The sequence below is a fragment of the Somniosus microcephalus genome, chromosome 5, assembly GCF_052327205.1.
Source record: "Somniosus microcephalus isolate GS21.2 chromosome 5, FLI_Smic_1.0, whole genome shotgun sequence".
NCBI lineage: Eukaryota > Metazoa > Chordata > Chondrichthyes > Squaliformes > Somniosidae > Somniosus > Somniosus microcephalus.
Window position 1 is genome coordinate 86,771,438 of NC_140991.1, and position 18,610 is coordinate 86,790,047.

Here is an 18,610-nt window from a genome sequence, read left to right on the forward strand (position 1 = left end):
CATATAATTTTGAATATCTCTATTTTACATCTCCCCTTTACCTTCTCTGCTTTAAAGAGAACAATCCCAGCTTCTGCATATAACTTAAGTCCCTCACCCCTGGTATGATCATGGTAAAGCTCCTCTGTACCCTCTCCAAGGCCTTGATGCCCTTCTTAAGGTGTGGTGCTGAGAATTGTACACAATACCTCAGCTGAGGCCTAACCAGTGATTTGTAAAGCATGACTGACTTGTTTCTGTGTTCAACGCCCCTATTTACAAAGCCAAATATCCCATACATTTTCTTAACCACCTATGAACTTGCCCTGCCACCTTCAGAGATTTGTGACTGTGCTCCCCAGGTCCCTGTGGTCTTGCACCCCCTCAAAATAGTATCATCTAGATTGTACTGCCTCTCCATGTTGTTCCTCCCAAAATGCATCACTTCACACTTATCAATATTAAATTGTGTCTGGATGTGTGTGTGTGTGTGTGTGTGTGTGTGTGTGGGGTGTTGTTGGTGTTCTCATCAGTGAGCACTGGCTCTTCACTTAAGCTTAGCTTCCAAATTCCCAGACCTCTCTGCCATCAAGACTACACTTCTCCATTGGACTAGTGACCACTGGAGCTCGGGGCCAGGGGTCGCGAGAATATCAGTGCCAGTTTGATCCTGTGAGAGACAACGTCACTCATGTCTGAGGACGGGCCCAGGAGTGGTGTGGCACGGGCCAACAGCGAGGTCAGGAGGACCACAATGCATCCTACGAAACCCAGGCAGAGAGGACCTGCAGGAAGGAGGGAGGAGGACAGTAGCAGTATGTTTGTGTGTGTGTGCTAGGCCGTTGCAGCAGAGCCTGGTCTCCAATCATCTTGAGTCCCCTTGCCATTGGACCAAGACCTTGCTCTGTCAAGCCCGTGTGGTAGCTGGTGTGCAACGGCCACCCCACGTTAAAAGAATTCACGCACCGGCATCTTCCACCCTTTAAAATGAAGTTCGGGACCTGGAACGTCAGGACCCTCATGGACAACCCCAACAGTGACAGACCGGAACGCTGTACTGCTATCGTTGCCCGGGAGTTCAGACGTTTCGACATTGGCATCGCCACCCTAAGCGAGACCCGGCGGGCAGGGGAAGGCCAGCTCGAGGAGCAAGGCGATGGTTACACCTTCTTCTGGAAAGGCAAACCTGAAGGAGAACGCCACTCCATGGGGTAGGCTTTGCCATAAAAAATGAACTAGTTGGGCGTCTCGGAGACTCTCCTAGTGGTATAAATGAGCGCCTCATGACTCTTCGGCTCACCCTAGCCCGGAACCAGTGCGCTACGGTCTTCAGTGCGTGCGCCCCAACACTGGAAACCACAGATGAGACCAAAGAGGAATTCTACTCCAGCCTCAAACAATCCCTATTCAGAGTCCCAACAGGTGACCAGTTGATCCTCCTCAGCGACTTTAACGCCAGAGTTGAAAAGGACACAGACCTCTGGTGAGGTGTGATCGGCAGAGAGGGGGTAGGGAAAGCCAACTCCAACGGTACCCTCCTCCTGTCGAACTGCTCAGAACATGGCCTTGTCATAACCAACACCTAGTTCTGTCAGAGAGACAAGTACAAGGCTTCATGGCAGCACCCTCGCTCCAAGCACTGGCATCTGCTGGACTACGTCATCGTCCGAACGAGGGACTGCAAGGACGACCGCATCACCCGCGCCATGAAGACCAGGACCTCAAACCCGGCATGAAGCTCATGGTCTACAGAGCAGCAGTGATAGCTGCCCTGCTGTATGCCTCGGAGACATGGACCATGTACAGCATGCACCTCCAAAGCACTGGAGAGGTACCACCAATGCTGCCTCCGCAGGATCCTGCAAAGCCATTGGCAGGATAGGCGCACCAACGTCTCTGTTCTCGCTCAGGCCAACATCCCCAGCATCGAAGCTTTAACCATGCTCGATCATTGGATTACAGTGGATGTTATCAAATGCCAACTTTGACTGCAGTTCCAGCAATGTCTGAATGCATTTACATAAACAGATATTTACAGTAGGCTAGAATACATGAATAATTCTGCTACACTGGTTTAACTTTTAACACTTTAAATTTAGTTCTTGTGCGTCCACATATTAGGATGATTTTTCCACACGTACACCAGGTGCAGATGAACATTGGGATAGAGTGCCCATTATGCAGTTGACCTGATTACCCTCCTGCCTCCCCCCCCCCCCCACCCCCCCCCCCCCCCCAAAACCCTGGTCCTGCCCTGTCCATTTCGATTAGTGAATGGGAAATTGGGTGGACTGTGTAACGAATGCAAGATCCACTGCGCTGAGCGTTTTAATACATGCTCTGTGTGCACTGAGAATGCAAAACAAAAAGTTACCCATAGCCTTTTTAGCAGCTTTATCAGTTGAAATTATTCTGGAAAGGATTAATTTCTGTTGTCACAATGGTTAATTTTTGTTCTGTTGCCTTTTTGGAAGACCTATGCCGAGGGTTTGTCTTCCGTTTTCATACAGAAGTTTACAATCTATATACGGAAAAGTGTAATTTCCTTTAAACGAATTTAGTACATTTTACTGAGGTAGGGTCTTTATTCCAGCTTTCACAATTTCTTCTGAGTTCTACATAAAATTTGGATACGTATTTCCTAATATTGCCTCTTACTAGATTCTGTAAAGTACCTGGATTAGTAGCTGAATATAATTTAAAACACTAAATTATTTAGTGTAGCACTTCAATTGCAAGCAGTGTAGTGGCTGAAACACGATCCTTAGTTGTGTTGTCGCAGCATCATGTTGGATGTGAAGATATCCTATAAGCTGCTGCACTACAGTGCTGTAACTAAAATGAGGACTCCTGTGATGTTACACAGGGCAACCGTGATCTTTGTTTTTATAACAACAAATACAGTTGTCATAGTGCTAGAAGGGATCTGCCAGCAAATCTCCAAGTTATTTTAGTGCTTTTTCATCCTCTTGAAGCCTTGTTTAAAATAAATTATTGCTTCTTTCATTATTCGGGTCTTTTTTATTTTCATAAAACTAAAGACCGGAGTGGTAATCTGTTTTGCCAACACACTTGTTAGACTAATACAAAAGCAAAATACTGCGGATGCTGGAAATCTGAAGTAAAAACTGAAAATACTGGAAATACTCAGCAGCATCTGTGGCGAGAGAAACAGAGTTTACAATTCAGGTCGATGATTGATTAAATAACAACTAAAGGGTTGGTTCATCATGTAAGCCCTTCTGTCAGCTTGGCCCAGTTAGCACTTTTGCCTCTGAGTCAGAAGGTTATGGTGCCCAAGCAACAATTTGAGCATGTAACCTAGCGCAACATCAGTGCAACGCTGTATTGTTGGAGGTACTATCTTTTGAATTATACATTAAACCACGGTTCTGTCTTGCTTGTTCAGTGGACAATAAACATGCCATGGGACTGTTCAAAGAACAAGAGGTTTTCCTGGTGTCTTGGCCAATATTCCTCCCTTAACCAACACCATCCAAAACAGATTACCTGGTGATTGATCTTATTTCCTGTTTGTGGGACCTTTCTGTGTACAAAACAACAGTGACTACACCTCAAAATATTTCATTGGTTGTGAAGCACCTTTTGACTAGCCGGATAGTTGCTATATATAAATGCAATTTTGTCTTTATTTCTTTGTTTTTCTTCTCTTGCCAACTCCCTCCCTACTCCCTCTTCCCCACCCCCACCCCCTCCCCCTGAGATGACAAAGCATTTGCAAGCTAATGTGATTAATGCTGTTGTCTCCTCTTAAACTAGATGTTTGCTTGCCAATGTCAAAGGCCACTTATCTACTTAACATATCTCAGGCCCACTATGACCATTTTTATCTTCCCTCTGACTGTTTTTGCCTACTTTAATCTAAAACCATTATGCCTCACGTGAGTGTAAAATCAAGAGGTTTAAATTTGTGTACACAAATATAAAAAATTGAGATTGAGAAGGTAAGGAAGAACATGTTTTGTGGTCTATTTGAAAATTGTGACTGGGCAGATGATCCTTTAGTATGTTTAAATTATTTTCCCTTCAATGTTGTATTTGCTGCAGTGTAAACTATCTTGACAGAGCCTTGGCGCAAACTGGCTTAGCTGTTCCAGAAATTTAACCCATGGAGAACAAAATGACACCATTCCAGTTAAGGTCATTAGTGTGACATTGTAGGGAATGTGGATGTGATGCAAAACTATTAAACTGAAGTGTGTATATTTAGAATTTAATCGCTATTGTGGGTCAGAATGCTTAGATGTTACATGATACACTTGGATTTCTGAAAGGTTATAACAAAGTTATTGTGATTCTTCATTACATTAACATTATTATTAAACGGAGCCAAAGCTCTGAGTCAAAGCAGGTTTTGAAACCATTGAAGAACATTGCTCAACTGTCAATGATCACAAAAGGGAAGAGTAAAGCTGGAAGAGTACCAGTATCATCTTGAATTGTAGACATAAAGGGAAATGGATTAAGTTCAGAATTATGGACAATCTGCAGTATTGGAGACCCAGAAGTGAGTTTTATGTGCTGCTTTCACAATTATTTTGTTTTAGAAGTCAATTTGGTGCATAAATCATATTTTGACATGGCAGTTCTGTACTTAGTGTTGTGCATTAAAAACAATGAATATGACTGTCTTCACAAATCAGAGACACATACTCAATTTTTATTATCTGTAAAAGATTTGATCAATTGCTTGGGCATCTGTAATTTATTAGCTGTCAAGAACCAACCATACAATATGTTATGTACTTTCTCATGGACAGTATTTCTCATTTTCATATATATGCTTCTTTGCATTGTTGTTCATCATTCAAAGCTAACCTTTACAATTTGCATATTCAAAATTGCTACAGCTATTTCACTTTACAGTTCCCCCAGCTTCACTACTTTGTACGTTTCTGTTCATTGCCCTGTTTGCAAAGCCCATCCATTAGTCACTGGTATTTAGAATTCTAAGCTGTTAACGTGAAGCAGATCCTCCATGCATCTACCACAATGCCCACCACGTGGCTACAACAGTGTTTTTTGAATTGTCCCACAGGCATCAAACAACTATTTTAGTTCTTTGTTTAATGGTCTATTATAGGACTTCATTGACAAATGGGTAATATTTCTGATTCAGTGCAGGAAGATGAAAAAAAAATCCTTCCTAAATGCATCTTGATATTGCCCAAGTCTTCGAACTCGAGGTAAGTTGCCACCATCGTGGACAAAACAGAGACTCTGCTCGGGATTTAGTAAGGAACATCTCTTTCACTTTGATATTTTGGTGATAGCTGCTTTCTCATTGCAACTGAACTAAGAATGACATTATAAATCACAAAGGAGTCTACTGTCAATGCTGTCATAGTTCCCTGAAAGTGTGAATGTAGGTAGATAATAAAGTCATTATAAAAGACCATCAACATTCTGTGGTTTATAAATGGGTGGGGGGGAGGGGTGGTGGATTAGAGTTACAGGTATTAATAAGTAGTAAGGTATTGGTTCGGCCACAGTTGAAGTATCGTGTGCAGTTTTGGATGCCCCATTATGGAAAGGATATTAAAGCCATAACAGTGTACAGGGCACTGTTGATAATTAACCGGCCAGTCTGTGTCTCAAGTGGAACCAAGAGGGTAGACCTGTCACAGTGGCTGGTGCTTTTCCCATTTGGTTCCAGATAATACTGCTAGTCGATGTCTTAACGGATAGGGTGGTCTTGGCTGGACAGGTAGTGATAATCTTAACCATGCTCTATAGTGGTAAATTGTGTGGCTTTAGCTGGTTAAACTTCAATAGTACTGGGGGAGGGGGTCGGGGAAGAGGTCCTTAAGCTTTGGCTCAGCCAACCTGCATTTCAACTCTCTAGACTTGATGGAATGTGCCCCTAAGGGGGAAAAGTGTGCATTCCATATCTAGCAACAGAAACTGTTTGTGTGGATTTTCAAGCTTGATTTGGAACTTTTTAAACATGGTGATGGGTTTCAATGTGTTTCTGTTTGCATTGTATGGAATGCAGAGGGTGTGTTTGCTATACGCAGATATAATATCCATCATCTCCTCTTGAGTTCACTTAAATACATTTTTTGGAGCTGCCACCTCTCTCATCTATAGGATATGGTTTATGTCGGGAGGATGTTGGCCCTGTGAGGAGGTGCATGATGAGTTGTAAACTGCTGAATAGCTGCACAGGTGCAGATTTAACTCTCCAGTCTCCCAACTTATAAGAAACAGGACTTAATGTGATGAGTAATGTGTGTTCTCTCCTCCATTTCTAGCCCATCAGTCTTTATGGGATTCATTAAAAAATTGTATGAAGAATGGGTATGTTTAATAGTGCCTTTGGTCATTTTGCCTCCTCTTGCTGTTAGATGTACTTGTAGTACAGGTTCAATCTTCTACAAATAGGTATTTCCATTCAGATTTGTCAAGTCTGCAACCTCTTGACAGCAAATTAAAATATCTGAAAACCTAGAATGGTAAAACGTAGTGATCAATTCCCAATTACAATCAAATGGGTATGTAAAATTAATATTTTATGCCTAATGGAATAAAGAATGTATGGAACAAATGGCTCCAAGAAGAATTAGACTGTTGCTGATGACATAGACAAGATGAGTATGGCAGGAAGAGTGCAGTGACTGTCCTACCTTCTTCAATAACACTCATCCCATTAAGTTAAGCACTGTCTGATTTGGGTCAGGATATTCAATCCAATCTTCTTGATTTACTTATTACAGCTAGTGATCCGTTTGCACTGCAACTGAATGAAATCCTAGTCTCGTATAAGGAAGTCTAATAGATGTTGCATGCTGATCTTGGCATCACAATCTAGTTTTAGTGGGGCTTAAATATATCTTGCATGTTTACAGTTGCAACCTTTTAGTTCCAGTATGTATATTAAAATGCTGAGTAGTTCACACTTCAAGGGGCCTGGTAATGAAAAACTGAAGAAAAAAGTCTGTTTTTAGGCTTCTCACAATGGTACAAAGAGGATAGGCAAGTGACCGTAACTAGTCAGTAAATGCTGTACAAGTTGCTGGGTAGAATTGTCTTTTTTTATGTCTTGTCCTTTGGCGAGAGGCATGTCTGCATTCAGGCTCTCTGACAGTTTGTTTTAAGAACAGGACTCGCCATATATGGAATTGCAGGCATGAATCTGCCTCTTGTCATTCCGTGGCACCTAAAAGAAGTTAAAATTTATCGGTATGTTAACATCCAAAGATTTTTCCTCTGGAAATTTAAGAACTTTTGTAATTCTAAATGATTACATGTCCTATTTTAGATATCGGAGAACATAACTGTTCAGTGTTAACTCTGTCTCTCCATTTTAAGGAAGAATGGGCATCTTTGATACAACTGAAAGGAAGATAGGAATGGCAGCTCAACATTCCTAGTTACAGGGTTTTCAGACAAGATAGAGAGGTGGATAAAAAAGGAGGGGAGGTTGGAATATTAGTTAAAGAAACAATTACAGCTGTGAGGAGGGAGGATATGTTAGGATCATCAAATGAGGCCATATGGGTTGAACTGAAGAACAAAAAAGGGTCAATTACACTGCTGAGAGTGTACTACAGACCCCCAAATAGTCGGATCGGAGATAAAAGAGCAAATATGTAGGCAAATTTCTGAGGTGCAAAAACAGTAGGGCTGTAATGGTAGGGGATTTTAACTACCCTAATATAAACTGAGATAAAATCAGTGTAAAAGGTAATAAAGGATGCAGAATTCTTAAAATGCATTCAGGAGAACTTTTTTTAGCCAGTACATAGCAAGCCCATCAAGAGAGGGGGTGATTCTGGACCTGGTTTTAGGGAATGAAGCTGGGCAGGTGGAAGGGGTATCAGTGGGGGAGCATTTTGGTGGTAGAGATCATGATTCAGTTAGATTATGGAAAAGATAGACCAGTAGTAAAAGTTCTCAATTGGGGTAAGGCCAGTTTAACTAAGCTGAGATGTGATTTAGCAAAAGTGGACTGGAAGCAGCTACTTGAAGGTAAATGAGTGTCGGAGCAGTGGGAGGCATTCAAGGAGACACTGAGGGTCCAGAGCAAATATGTTCCCTCAAAGAATAAGTGTGGGACTCCCAAATCTAGAGACCCCTGGATGTCGAGGGGCATGCAGGGTAGGATAAGGCAAAAAAAAGGAAGTTTATGTCAGATACCAGGAGCTAAATACTGCAGAAAGCCTAGAGGAGTATAGAAAGTGCAGGGATGAAATTAAAAAGGAAATTAGGAAAGCAAAGAGAGGGCATGAAAAAAATATTGGCAAGTAAAATCGAGGAAAACCCAAAGATATTTTAAAGATCTATAAAGAGCAAGAGGATAACTAAAGAAAGAGTAGGGCCAATTAGAGACCAAAAAGGTAACCTGTGTGTTGAGGCAGAAGACGTGGGTATGGTTCTTAATGAATACTTTGCGTCTGTCTTAACAAAAGAGAGGGACGATGCAGACATTGTAGTTAAGGAGGAGGAGTGTGAAATATTAGACGGGATAAACAGTGAGAGAGGAAATATTAAGGGGTTCAGCATCTTTGAAAGTTGATAAATCGCCAGGCCCGGATGAAATGTATCCCAGGCTGTTAAGAGAAGCAAGGGAGGAAATAGCGCAGGCTCTGACCATCATTTTCCAATCCCCTCTGACTGCAGGTGTGGTGCCGGAGGACTGCTAACGTTGCACCATTGTTTAAAAAAGGAGAAAGGGATAAACTGAGTAATTACAGGCCAGTCAGCCTAACTTGGTGCTGGGTGAATTATTGGAAAAAATTCTGAGTTACAGTATTAATCATTATTTAGAAAGGCATGGATTAATCAAAGACAGTCAGCATAGATTTGTTAAGGGAAGGTCATGACTGTCTAACGATTGAATTTTTTGAGGAGGGTTGATGAGGGTAGCATGTTTGCAGTCTACATGGATTTTAGCAAGGCTTTTGACAAGGTCCCACATGGCAGACTAGTCAGAAAAGTAAAAGCCCATGGGATCCAAGGGAAAGTGGTAAGTTAGATCCTAAATTGGCTCAGTGGCAGGAAGCAAAGGGTAATGGTCGACGGGTGTTTTTGTGACTGGAAGGCTGTTTCCAGTGGGGTTCCACAGGGCTCAGTACTAGGTCCCTTGCTTTTTGTGGTTTATATCAATGATTTAGACTTCAATGTAGGGAACATGATTAAGAAGTTTGCAGATGATACAAAAGTTGGCTGTGTGGTTGATAGTGAGGAAGAAAACAGCAGACTGCAGGAGGATATCAATGGACTGGTCAGGTGGGCAGAAAAGTGGCAAATGGAATTTAGTCCAGAGAAGTGTGAGGTAATGCATTTGGGGAGGGCTAACAAGGCAAGGGAATACACAATAAATGGTCATATACTGAAGTGTAGAGGAACAGAGGTACCTTGGAGTGCATATCCACAGATCCTTGAAGGCAGCAGGCCAGGTAGATAAGGTGGTTAAGAAGGCATACAGGATATTTTCCTTTATTAGCCAAGGTATAAACTATAAGAGCAGGGTGGTTATGTTTGAACTGTATAAAACACTAGTTAGGCCACAGCTAGAGTACTGTGTACAGTTCTGGTCACCACATTACAGGAAAGATGTGATTGCACTAGAGAAGTTACAGAGGAGATGATGAGGATTTTGCCAGAACACGAGAATTTTAGCTATGAAGAAAGATTTGATAGGCTGGGGTTATTTTCTTTGGAACAAAGGAGGCTTACGGAGACTTAATTGAAGTGTACAAAATTATGAGGGGATAGGAAGGACCTATTTCCCTTAGAGGTCAATAACCAGGGGGCATAAATTTAAAGTAATTGGTAGAAGGATTAGAGGGTTTTGAAAACTTTTTTCACCCAGAGGGTGGTGGGGGTCTGGAACTCATTGCCTGAAAGGGTTTTAGAGGCATAAACCCTCATCACATTGGAAAAAGTACTTGGATTTGAAGTGCCGTAACCTACAGGGCTACAGACCAAGAGCTGGAAAGTGGGATTAGGCTGGATAGCTCTTTTTCGGCTGAGACAGACAAACTGGTCCGAATGGCGGCCTCCTGTGCTGTAAATTTCTGACTATGAAGAATAGGCCTGTTGCACATCAGGACTAACATCATAAATGGTTTCTGCTCTTTTAAACTGAGCAGGCTAGCCGAAGGCTAAGGACTGTAGTTCAGGGCATCACCATGGTGGAAGAGTAGGTGAGGCATCAGGTATATCAAATAGCGATGAGATGACTCCCAGCTTGGGTTTTAAGGGTCAATAGATTGTAGGGGGTGTAGTGTATGTACCTTTAAGAGAGAACTACTTTTACAGCTCCTGTACACTGTAGTACCGGCAGTGACCACACCTGTATATAAGCCTTGAGCATGCCTCTGTACTGTTAGTCTTTAGACTACCCTCCTCCAGTAAACACCTGTTGATTGTTAATTTACAGCCTCCGTCTAGTTATTGGAAAACATCATACTTTAAGAATCACGGATTCAGCAGTGGCGACGAGGTCGATTCGAATCTACCTGCAACTCTGCATTTCCTTTCAAGGATTCGCTCCGGGAGGACGGTGGAAGAAAGTCGAGGCCAGAAGCACGGGTGTCGACCACGAGCAACCGCCCAGTCATCCGGCAGAGAGTGAACATCGCAGGGGAGGCTGTTGAGAGCTGGGCTTGGTTCTCCAGCCACGACGATCCAGCAACAGGTACAGCGCAGACCCTTCCCGGACAGCGGCGGCTGGAGCTGACCGATGGCACAGAAAAGGCCGAGCAGTGTCGATGGGGTGAGAGAGGGTGAAGCGCACAGGGCGCAGCCGGGGGTTGAAAACCGAGCGGCGTCGACGGAAAACAATAAGAGAGAGGGTAAAGCACAGCCGGGGTTCAGGACCGAGCGGCGGCAACGAGAGAGGCGCACAGGAGAACGCGCAGAGCGCAGCCAGGGCTCGAGGGCGGAGCAGCATCCGCGGGGAAAGAAAGGGAGTGTGGGAGACGCCATTTGAGCCGCGGAGAAGAAGGGAGAGCGCGGGAGACGCCATTTTTGAAGCCGCAGCGGAGAAGAAGGGCGAGCGCGGGAAGAAAGGAAAGCACGGGAGACGCCATTTTGAGCCAGCGGAGAAGAAGGGAGAGCGCGGGAGACGCCATTTTTGAAAGTCTAACCACACCCAGGGATGCCAAAGAGTGGCAGTGTCACTGCGTTCGACAATGAAGTCGAAGATTGGGTGACATATGTGGAACGCATTGAGCTGTACTGCAAGGCGAATGAAGTGCCAGATGCCAGGAAAGCACTAGTTTTGTTGAATTCCATGGGTGCAAAAACGTATGGCTTACTGCGAAACCTAATGACCCCAGAGAAGCCAGTGGATAAGGATTTCAAAAGCATAGTGGAAATCCTACAGGACCACTTAAACCCCACACCGCTGCTGATAGCAGAAAGATTTAAGTTCCACAAAAGGAACCAGCATAAAGACGAAAGTAATGCTGAGTACTTAACGGAACTGCACAAGCTATCGAAACGCTGCCAGTTTGGATTGGGACTAGCAGATACGTTAAGGGACAAGTTTGTGTGTGGGCTTCAAAGTGAAGGAACCCAGAAACGGCTTCTATCAGAAAAGGATCTTACGCTGGACAAAGCTTTCAGCATAGCAGTATCACATAAAGCAGCCGCACGGGGCGCTGCAGAGATACAACAGAGACCGCAAGAATATGGCACCAATGAAATGTCATATGGAGCAGGGAAGTGTTATCGCTGCGGCAGAACAACACACGACCAGAAGGATTGTTGGTTCAAGGACCAAGTGTGCAGACAGTGTGGAAAAGCAGGACACATAGCAAGAGTCTGCAGGTCAGGGAAGAAAACCAGCAGCAAGAAATCTCCACAGGAGAAGTACAAAAAGGTACATAAGGTGATGGGCAGTAGTTCAGATGAACAGAAAAGTGATACAGACTCCGGAAGCAAGGAGCTGGGTTGTCTGAAACTACATAAGGTAATCAAATGCTCAAGATAGACGGAGCCCAAGTGAAAATGGAATTGGACACAGGATCAGCCCTAACAGTCATAAACCGAAGGGACTACAAGCGGCTATTTTCACATATACCCTTGAAAGCTACAGAGATTGTCTTGAAGATGTACATGGGGCAAAAAGTCTACCCCAAAGGAAAAATAAGGGTGAACGTGATATACAAAGGCCAGGAAATACCCAAAATGGACCTATATGTATTGCCAGATGGAGGACCACCACTACAAGGACGTGAATGGATCCGGAAGATACAATTAGATTGGCATTCCATACAGGCACTGAAGGTTGAGGCCAAAAAGGATGACGACGTCACACCTGGACGACTGTCAAAAATGCTAACTAATGCGGATATAGAGAAGGAAACCCGCATTGATCCAACATTGTCTCGGGTATATGATTTGACGGTGAAGTGATGGCCAACACATTGCGACTCACTGTTGCCAGCATTCTCATCCAGAAGAGAACAGCTGTCAGTATGCCAGGGGACAGTGATGTGTGGATCCCGAGTGGTAATTCCACCCAAGTTAAGGGAGAGAGTGCTCAATGAGCTTCACGAAGGCCATCTGAGAGGGGTGAAAATGAAAAGCCTTGCGAGGGCTTGTGTGGTGGCTGGGGATCGATCAACAAATCGAGGACCTAACAAAGAGCTGCTCAGGATGCCAGAAGGTCCAAAATGCACCACCACATGCCCCTCTACACCCATGGGAGTGGCCCTCCTCTCCATCTCTCCATGGCAACGGGTGCATATTGATTTTGCTGGCCCATTCATGGACTCAATGTTCCTAATAGCAGTGGATGCGCGCTCGAAATGGCCTGAGGTGATCAAAATGTCCTCCACCACTACAGAGAAAACGATTGCAGTCCTACAGACCATATTTGCCAGGAACGGCTTGCCAGAGCAGATTTGCTCTGATAACTGACCACAGTTTGTGTCCGAAGAGTTTCGGAAATTTGAGAAGGAATGGGGTAAGGCATTACACATCCGCCCCGTATCTCCAGCTACAAATGGATTGGCTGAGAGGTTCGTACAAACCTTTAAAAAGGCGATAAGGGCCATGTGCGATGATGAAATTCCACTACAGCATAAGGTGGACAATTTCCTGTTAGCCTACAGAAATGCGACACATGCAGTTACCAACCAGACCCCGGCCATGATGTTCCTTTACCGAAGGTTGAGATCTCGTCTGGATTTGCTCAGACCAAATGTACGAAGAGATGTTGAGAGTAAGCAATTCCAGCACATCAATGAAAAACCGACAAGGAGCTTCAATGTAGGACAACCAGCCTTGGCCCACGACTACCGAACAGAGAAATGGCAACCCGGAATGATATGCATACGGCAGGGGCCATTAATGTACACAGTGGATGTCGGGGAGAACATTGTGAGACGCCACGTCGACCAGATCCTAGCGTCACAGGAACGAGTCAACCCCATGTTTCGCGTACCTGGGGATGAACCCAACATACCGGTAGCATCTACCTCAAACAGTAGCAGCGGAACCTGATGAATTAACCAGCGAAAGGGGGCCAGAATCGCCTCCGCACAAAGAACAAGAACCTCAGGAAAGGCGCTATCCAGAAAGGATCAGGAAGCCGCCCCAAAGACTGAATCTATAAATGGACTATTTCAGTTAAATGTGCATGTTAAAGTGTTAACTGTTATTTGAATGTTATGGGTACTGTTAATCTAAAAGGGGAGGAATTGTAGTGTATGTGCCTTTTAAGAGAGAGCTACTTTTACAGCTCCTGTATACTGTAGTACTGGCAGTGACCACACCTGTATATAAGCCTTGAGCATGCCTCTGTACTATCAGTCTTTAAACTACCCTCCTCCAGTAAACACCTGTTGATTGTTAATTTACAGCCTCCGTCTAGTTATTGGAAAACATCATACTTTAAGAATCACGGATTCAACAGGGGGGAGAGTAGAAGCACAGATGTAAGGCGTTCTACAGTTTTTCCATAGTGGGGAAAATATGACTAAGAAGCTCACATCTACAATTTCTAAATGTTTGGTTGTGCAATGGATCGACACTTATAACATATGGTACATTGCCCTAGCTCAATGACACAGAAGAAATCCCTTTTGACCAAAATGTTCATATTAGTTTAAATGTATGCCTTTCCAGGATCCAGTTATCAAGGACTTGATTCCAAATTTAATTGGGATTAGTTTCCTTACCCTTGACGATTTTCCAAGTCATTCAGGAGCTAGCCTCTTCATTTCAGATCAGGAGGCTGTTTAGTTGCTGTAAGGTTATGGTTTTAAGTACATAGCAGAGATTAATCTTTCAAAGCAATCTTCTAACCATTGTTAGTTATGACAATGGATTATGAGGTATACTTCATTCAAAGCCTTCCATTGGGAGACATATTGATGGAACAGGGACTGATCTGTAAGATAAGTCAGCGGAGTCTTGTGAAAGATTAAATCTTTTTATATTATGACATTTTGTTTGATATTGTCTGGAAGATGTGTGGAAAATGAAAATGTGCCTTTTGACTGGCCAAAAAATGTGAAGAGATAGCCAGTTTGCAACTAGGCATGATTTAAAAACAAGTCTGATCTAGGTTTTGGCTTTGAAGTGTCTTTCTATGTATAGTTTGAAGCTAAATCCTGAGTGCATGAGGACGGCCTTGTTAGCAGTAATAGTTAGAAAAGATGTTTTATGGTTTTAAAAGAAAAAACATGTCAATTAAATTACTTTTGGAATCTTATTTGTAGTAGTTGTGGGTCCCAGAAAATAATGCATTAACTCAAAGCGATTTAATCAAATTCTTAATCTCCTTTTGAAGACTATAAATAAAAAAATTTGTAAATGAAAGGAAACTACACAGTGAAGTAAAATAAATGAAAGCTAGTTTTGAAGTAGCACTCCCTGCGCCTAAAGGAGGCTGAGGATCACAACAAATTGGTCCTTTGGCCTCATCTACATAATCACGGCAAGCTGCCAGTGCCCTTTGTGCCTCTAGGCAACTCGCCAGACTGAACAATCACATGCTTTGTAGGCAGTGGTCCTGGGGGCAGTGGGGAGGGGGGCCAGTCATGGCCAACGTAAAAGCAAAATTATTTTAACTCGTCTTTTCAGGGGCAGCCACTGACTAGGCTACATCCACCAGAAAACCTGAGTGGAGCAGGCCCGATGCCTGCTCCCCACAGGCCAGCCCAATTTGGCAGAGGTGTCCTAAAACAACCATTAGACCGTTCATTAGCAATTGCAAGTAAGGGGCCAGATGCTTGAAAAATAACCCGGCCCAATTTCGGGTCGGATGTTTTCCACTTGTCCTTGGGGCGCAGGACTTTGGACCCCAAAGTTGTGCCTTATTGTGCCCGTATTATGGGTGTAAAACGGGCACAATGATGTCCAATTTCTACCCAAAATTTCCTCTTAAAACATACTAGATTTCCACTTTAAAGATATCGGGTAAATTATTGAAGTATTTCAGTTCCAAACTCCTTTTATATAAAGTTACCAAAGGTTGAAGACTTTCATATAAGAGACTAATGTCCCTTTTGGTGATGGAAACTTGGCAGACAGCACTGGGGGGCGGGGGGAAGGAAATGTTCCTTTTTAAATGATTTAAATTGTTAATTGCTATTTCCTACAATCGAAACTAGAGCATTGCTTGCAAATGAATTATAGTATTCAATGCACACAAAGTAACTTCTTTTCAAGGGAAATGAGTGATTTTATATTGCGATGTTAGAACATGATACTAGATTAAACAGCCAGAGATTCAGTTATGCCACTTGCTTGGTTATCTTTGTACTTAGGGTATTGAGACATGGCTACACACCAAACAACCCCCTCAGTCTGAAGGCCATCTCAATTCCTAAATTCACTTGTGTGTATTCTTATGGTATTACATAGAAACATAGAAACATAGAAGATAGATGCAGGAGTAGGCCATTTGGCCCCTTGAGCCTGCTCCGCCATTCAATGCCATCATGGCTGATCATCCAAATTCAGTACCCTGTCCCGGCTTTCTCCCCATATCCCTTGATCCCCTTAGCCTTAAGAAATATATCTAACTCCTTCTTGAATATATTAAATGAATTGGCCTCAACTGTCTTCTGTGGTAGAGAATTCCACAGGTTCACCACTCTCTGGGTGAAGAAATTCCTCCTCATCTCAGTCCTAAATGGCTTACCCCTTATCCTTGGACTGTGACACATGGTTCTGGACTTCCCCGCCATCGGGAACAGCCTTCCTGCATCTAGTCTGTCTAGTCCTGTTAGAATTTTATAAGTTTCAATGAGATCCCCTCTCATTCTTCTAAACTCTAGCGAATATAAGCCTAATCGACCCAATCTCTCCTCATACATCATTCCTGCCATCCCAGGTATCAGTCTGGTGAATCTTTGCTGCACTCCCTCCATGGCAAGAATATCCTTCCTCAGATAAGGCGACCAAAACTGCACACAATACTCAAGATGTGGTCTCACCAAGGCCCTGTACAACTGCAGCAAGACATCCTTGCTCCTGTACTCGAATCCTCTCGCTATGAAGGCCAGCATACCATTTGCCTTTTTAACCTCCTGCTGCACCTGCATGCTTACCTTCAGCGACTGGTGCACAAGGACACCCAGGCCTCGTTGCACTTCCCCCTTTTCCCAATCTATTGCCATTCAGATAATAATCTGCCTTCCTGTTTTTGCCACCAAAGTGGATAACCTTGCATTTATCCACATTATACTGCATCTGCCCAATTGCCCAACCTGTCCAAATCATACTGGAGTTTCTCTGCATCCTCCTCACAGCACACATGCCCACCCAGCTTTGTGTCATCTGCAAACTTGGTGATATTACATCTAGTTCCCTCGTCTAGATCATTAATATATATTGTGAATAGCTGGGGTCCTCGCACCGATCCCTGCGGTACCCCACTAGTCACTGCCTTCCACTTGGAAAAAGACACGTTTATTCCAACCCTTTGCTTCCTGTCTGCCAGCCAGTTTTCTATCCAAGTCAGTACCTTACCCCCAATCCCATGTGCTTTAATTTTGCACGCTAGTCTCTTATGCGGGACCTTATCAAAAGCCTTCTGAAAGTCGAAATACACCACATCCACTGGTTCTCCCTTATCTATTCTATCAGTTACATCCTCAAAAAATCTCAGTAGATTTGTCAAGCATGATTTACTTTTTGTAAATCTATGTTGACTTTGTCCGATCCTGTCACTGTTTTCCAAGTGCGCTGCTATTACATCTTTTATAATGGACTCTAGCATTTTCCCCACTACCGACATCAGGCTTACCGGTCTATAATTCCTCGTTTTTTCTCTACCACATTTTTTTAAATAGTGGGGTTACATTAGCTACCCTCCAATCCATGGGAACTGTGCCAGAGTCTATAGAATTTTGGAAGATGACCAGCAATGCATCTACTATTTCTAGGGCCACTTCCTTAAGTACCCTAGGATGTAGATTATCAGGCCCTGGGGATTTATCGGCTTTCAATCCCGTCAATTTCCCTAACACCATTTCCCTACAAATACTGATTTCATTCAGTTCCTCCCTCTCATTAGACCCTATGTTCCCCGACATCTCTGGGAGGTTATTTGTGTCCTCCTTTTTGAAGACAGAACCAAAGTATGTATTTAATTGATCTTATGCTATCCCTAATTTCCCTTGTTAGCCAATTTTGAGTCACCCTATTTTTATGCAAACAGGGATGAACAAATTCTGTAGTTCATCATGCGATCTTTAAATGTTTGCCATTGCCTATTCACCGTCAACCCTTTGAGTAACATTCCCCAATCCATCCTAGCCAAGTCGCGCCTCATACCATCGTAGTTTCCTTTATTTAAATTCAGTACCCAAGTCTCTGAATCAACAACTTCACTCTCCATCTTAATGAAGAATTCGATCATATTATGATCGCTCCTCCCCAAGGGGCCTCGCACAACAAGATTGCTAATTAATCCTTTCTCATTACATAATACCCAGTCTAAGATGGCCTGATCTCTAGTTGGTTCCTCAACATATTGGTCCAGGAAACCATCCCATATACACTCTAGAAATTCCTCTTCCACAGTATTGTTACTAATTTGGTTAGCCCAATCTATATGTAGATTAAAGCCACCCATGATAACTGCTGTGCCCTTATTACATGCGTCTCTAATTTCCTGTTTAATGCCATCCCCAACCTCAGCATTACTGTTTGGGGGTCTGTATACAACTCCCACTAATGTTTTCTGCCCCATGGTATTTCTCAGCTCTACCCATACAGATTCCACATCATCAGAGCTAATATCCTTCCTTAGAATTGTGTTAATCTCCTCTTTAACCAGCAATGCTACCCCACTGCCTTTTCCTTTTTGCCTGTCCTTCCTGAATATTGAATACCCCTGGATGTTGAATTCCCAGTCTTGGTCACCCTGGAGCCATGTCTCCGTAATCCCAATTATATCATATCCGTTTACATCTATTTGCGCAGCTAATTCATCCACCTTATTACGAATGCTCCTCGCATTAAGACACAAAGCCTTCAGGCTTGTTTTACTAACACTCTTAGACCTTTTAGAATTATTGTTTACTGCGGCCATGTTTGATTTACACCCTTGATTTCTCTGCCTTCCACTTTTGCTTCTATCCTTGATTCCCTTTCCTCTCCCTGCACAGGTTCCCAACCTCCTGATTTTTTTCTGTGA

At 43.3% G+C, this 18,610-nt stretch overlaps 1 protein-coding gene across 3 annotated transcripts in view; it reads left to right on the forward strand.

Annotated features, from left to right (window-relative positions):
- Positions 1-18,610, forward strand: part of cdk14 (cyclin dependent kinase 14) — an 845,377-nt gene that overhangs the window by 110,816 nt on the left and 715,951 nt on the right. Inside the window, exon 1 of one of the 3 annotated variants that reach the window (XM_085987945.1) lies at positions 4,276-4,507. The exons of the other annotated variants lie outside the window; for them this stretch is intronic. The gene's annotated coding sequence lies outside the window, so the exon portion shown is untranslated. Of the gene's footprint in view, positions 1-4,275; positions 4,508-18,610 lie in introns of those variants that run through there. 3 annotated transcript variants of the gene reach the window in all.